We start from the raw sequence: 5,164 nt of genomic DNA on the forward strand, positions 1-5,164 counted from the left end.
AAAAAAAAAGGAATTAAATGAACAAATGATTCTTAAAAAAAAAAACAAAACCTATTTTGATATTAAAAATTGCTCATAGGGACCAGCACACACCGTAATGGCTATGTTGCCGGACTCCTACGTCAACCACGGTTTGAGTCCCAGACCCAGTGGCTAAAACTCACGCTGGGCGCATGTGCGTGCATGTCCAAGATCCCGAGAGGAGAATGGAGGAGAGAGGATTGAGGTGTGGCCATCCCCCTGGGAGGTGATTTCTCGCTTTCTGTCTTTCTGTCTCTCTGTCTCTCTCTGGCGAGCCCAAGCACCCTATAGGAAAAAACCTCTTAGGGACCAGCAGGTGGCGTGGCGGTTAAAGCGCTAGACATTCTCACATGGCTGACCATGGTTCGAGCCCTAGACCTGGTAGCTTGCTTTCTCACTTTGCCTCTTTCTCTCTCACTCTCTCTTTGTGTATCTCCCTGGTCAAATTAAAATAAAATGAATGAATAAAAGTAAATAAATAATTCTTTTAAAAAAACCCTCTTAAAAAAAGGAAATTAAATAAATAAATGATTCTTTTTTAAAAAACCCTATTTTGATATTAAAAATTGCTCCTAGGGACCAGCAGTTGGCATAAATGCTGTCGCTGGACTCCCATGTAGTCAACCGCGGTTCGAGTCCCAGATCCAGTGGCTTAAACTCATGCTGGACATGTGTGCGTGCCCAAAATCCTGAGAGGAGAATGGAGGGGAAGGGATTACGGCGTGGCCATCCCCCTGGGGGCGGGGCTGATTCCTCGCTTTCTGTCTCTTTGTCTCTGTCTTTCTGGCAATCACATGTGCCCTAAGAGAGCAAAACCTCTCAAAAAAATAAATAAAGTAAATTGCTCATGTATCTTACTGTCAAATTAAGTAATTTTCTATGTAAAGTAAAATCACTGTCAATTTATATGTAGATATTTCCAGTGTTAAGATAATTAGTTATTGGGACCAGCAAATGGCATTAACGGTTATGTCGCTGGACTCCTACATATAAGCTGCAGTTTGAGTCTTGGACCTGGCATCTTAAAACTCACCCTGGGCACATGTGTGTGTGTGTGTGTGCCCAAGATCGCGGGAGGAGAATGGAGGAGAAGGGATTGCGGTGTTGCCAGCCCCATCGGGGGGTGATTTCTCACTCTCAGTCTCTGTCTCTCCAGCGAGCACTTGCGCCCTATAGCAAAAATCTCTCTCTAAAAAACAAACAAACAAAAAGATAATTGGTTATCACCTAGTGTTAAATTTCTGCAACTACTAATTTTACAAATTTTAAATTGCTACTCAAGGGGTCTGCAGGTGGTGTAGTGGTTAAGAGCACTGAACTCCCATGTGGGAGTGCCTGCATGCGTGCCCAAAACCGTGGTTTGAATCCTGGACCTGGCAGCTTGCTTTCTCACTCCCCCCCCTCTTGCTCTCGCTCTCTCTCACTCTGACCCTCTCTGGTCAAGTTAAATAAATGGATAAAGTCAAATAAAATAGTTGTTTAAAAAAATTGCTAATCAAACTCATGTTCTAAAAACTCCAATGCATAAAAACTATTTTAAAGGATGGTGATAATAGAAAATGATTAAAAGAATGTATAACAAGTCTATATAAAAATACATGTAGTCAGGACCAGCGATAGTGAAATGGTTACATCTCTGGACTCCCACATAGTCAACCGTGGTTTGAGCCCTGGACCCAATGACTTAAAACTCACGCTAGGCACATGTGCGTGTGTGCCCAAAGTTCTGAGAGGAGAAAGGAGCATAAGGGATTGCTGTGTGGCCGTCCCTCCGGGGGTGATTTCTCGCTTTCTATCTCTTTGTCTCTCTATGTTTCTTCAGTGAGCGCTTGCACTCTATAGCAAAAATCATTCTTAAAAAAAAAAATACATATAGTGGGCCAACAGGTGGTGTAGAGGTTAATTAAGGCAGCTGGATTCCCCATGGCCAACCATGCAGCTGGAGTCCTGAACTTGGGGTTTGAAAATCACATGCTGAGCCTGTGTGTGTGTATGTCCAAAATCCCGAGAGGAGAATGGAGAAGGGATTGCCATGTGGCCATCCCCCCGGGAGGATTTCTTACTTTCCCTCTCTTGTTATCTCTGGTGAGTATAAGTGCCTCACAGGAAACTAAAAACAAAACAAAAGCTACATAAATATGAAAAAAAAAAAAGCCTTATATTTTTCTGTATTCAAATGCCAATTTCTGCCTTTCTGTAATTTTTTAATAAAATTTCAAGAGCACATCTAAGTAACTGAACGCAAAAAGATTCTGTAGAGTAAACAGATAGTTGGAATTTAATCCATGCTGATTATAAGGCAAACAGTTTATTCATAACATCCATTTAAGTGAAGTAGTCTCAGTAAGAGAGGTTTTTCTTTTTTTAAAGAGAGATTTTTTTGTTATAGGGCACATGTGCTTGTCAGAGACATAGGGAGAAAGTGAGAAACCGCCCCCTAGGGGGATGGTCGTGCCACAATCCCTTCTCCTCCGTTCTCTTGGGATTTGGGGCATGTACACACATGTGCTCAGAATGAGTTCAAAGTGCTGGGTCCTGGACTTGAACCACAGTTGACCACGTGGGAGTCCAGCACCTTAACCTCTATGCCACTTCCTGGCCCCCATTTTTCTTTCTTTTAACTGCAGATATTGTGGTCTTTTACATCAAAGTTCTACATCAAAATAATACATTATTAGCATTTCACTTAAGATGATTCGACATCATCAGCTTTTAAAGAAATCCAATAAATATTTTTAAACAAAATATCCTCACACCAAATAAAGTCTTCTTAACAGGTGATAACCGAAATTCCAAATGTAAAACAATCCTCAGAAAATCTGGAATATGAAACATTGAGTTCAGTCTTAAATATCCTTAGTGTCTTCATTATCATCCCCAGAGTCATCAAACTGGATTTCATCATCTCCAGGACCAGGTGTATCTGTCTGGTTGATTTTAGCATGCTCTGGAAGCTTGCCATATGCCTTCTAATTTCTAGCCTCTTCTACATTGTATTTTAAAATCACAACTGTTTGGCGTGGTGGGTAAAGGCGCTGGATTCTCACATGGCTGACCGTGGTTCGAGTCCCGGACTGGGCGGCTTGCTTTCTCACTTTCCCTTTCTCTCTCTGGTCAAATGAAAAAATAACAATAACAAATGGAATTCAATAAATAAATAACTCTTTAAAAAAAAATCGAAATTAGTTTTAAAAAATTACATCTGCTATAGTCTCCCAGACCAGCCATTAGAATGTCTGAGGTATTTATCCAAAATGTTTCTCAGTCTTTCTCTGATATGACATAACTTCATTTTTTTTTTTAAGTTTTTACCATTGGGTGTGTATGCTCAGTGGTGAGACTCAGAAACAGAGGAGAGGTGGGAATCCCCCCTGTGGGGATGGCCATTCAATAATCCCTTTTCCTTCTGTTTCCTGTTAGGATTTCTGGCATGCATACACATATGCCTGGCATGATTTTGGAACTTCCTGGTACAGGACTTAAACCATGGAGTCAGCTCTATAGGATTTACCACCATGCCACCTTGACATAGCACAACGTAACTTCTTTATACCATCAAGACATATTGCTTCTATTTTTTTTAAACAACTATGTTATTTAACTTTATTTATTTCTTATTAATTGGACATATTTTACCAGAGAGGAACAGAGTGAGAGCGAGAGCGAGAGAGAGAAAAGGCGAGAAAGTAGCCACCAGGTCCAAGACTCGAACCGTAGTCAGCCATATGGGAGTCCAGAGCCCTTAACCACCACACCACCTGCCAGCCCCGACACATTGCTTCTAATGGTCCATTTCCCAGCATCTTGATTACCTGAACAAACTCTTGTCCATCTTATTTAAACACCTACTTTCTTTTTAGGTTCACTCCCAGTTCTTACTGGTGGAGGCTGCCAACTGCCTCTAATGAAGGCCAATAGCGGCCTTCTGGCATCCACTACTCAAAGGACCAAATTTTTCTTTTTTGGAGAGGTTTTTGCTATAGGGTGCGTGCACTCGCCAGAGAGAGAGAGAGACAGAGACAGAAAGCAAGAAATCACCCCCCCACCAGGGGGGATGGCCACGCCGCAATCCCTTCTCCTCCATTCTCCTCTTGGGATCTTGGGCACGCACGCACACGCGCCCAGCGTGAGTTTAAGTCACCAGGTCCAGGACTTGAATCACAGTCGACTACATGGGAGTTCAGCGACATAGCCATTTACGCTAACTGCTGGTCCCAAGACCGAAATTTTTAAGAATAAAATTGTGGGGAAAGGTGGGGGAAAGCTAAAAATAACACCTTGCTCCTTTCATGCACACACGCTCCCAGACACACCCCAGACTCTTACAACACAGCCCCAGGGGACACAGAGCCGGTCCAAAGGGCTCGTGGCTGGTCAGTCACCCTCAGACAGATGCTGTGGATGTGTCAAGGATATTTACCTGGAGGTGGGTCAGGCCGGGCCCTGGGTACAAAAGTCGTGGACAGAATCTTTGTCGGAGCCCAGAGCTGGGAAGAGTGGAGGGTGTGTGTCCCCGGAACCTCCCTCGGCTCCGACACCGCCAGCGTCAGCCTCTGCCCTGGGACAGTGATGGAGTGGGACGTGTAGCTCCCCGCTCTGCAGTGTCCAGGCCTCGCCTCTGTGTGGTATCAAATTCTTACAAGTGAGTATCATGAAGTTATTCAAGTGCACAGCTGACAGGCTGCTAACCGTAGGGTCCAAACTAGGGATGAAGCACCGTGGAATAACCTGTTAGAGGAGACTGTACTAAATTGGATTTATTTTATTTTTATTTTTATTTTTTTAGTTTGTTATAGGGAGCTTGTACTTGCTGGAGAGAAACCAAAGAGGGAAAAAAAGAGAGGCAGAACGAGAAAGCACCCTCCAGGGGGGATAGCCATCCCTTCTTTTCTTTTCTTTCAAGAATGTGGGCTTGCATGCACATGTGCCTGGTGTGTTTTTCTAAGCTGCCAGGTTCAGAAGTCGAACTGTGTAGTCGCAGTTGGCTGGGATCCAGCCACCTTAACCATCATGCCACCTGGCCTGGCCCCTAAATCTGAATTTTTTTTTTATAATTATTATTTATTTAATTTTTAATTTTTTTTTTTTTTGGAGAGTTTTTTTGCTATAGGGCACATGCACTCGCCAGAAAGACAGAGAGAGA

At 43.1% G+C, this 5,164-nt stretch overlaps 1 protein-coding gene across 1 annotated transcript in view; it reads left to right on the plus strand.

Annotated features, from left to right (window-relative positions):
• Positions 1 to 5,164, plus strand: part of CENPV (centromere protein V) — a gene marked incomplete at its 5' end in the record, with an annotated part of 13,528 nt that overhangs the window by 1,613 nt on the left and 6,751 nt on the right.

Source organism: Tupaia chinensis, unplaced genomic scaffold (assembly GCF_000334495.1).
Source record: "Tupaia chinensis unplaced genomic scaffold, TupChi_1.0 Scaffold000365_1, whole genome shotgun sequence".
Classification (NCBI taxonomy): domain Eukaryota; kingdom Metazoa; phylum Chordata; class Mammalia; order Scandentia; family Tupaiidae; genus Tupaia; species Tupaia belangeri.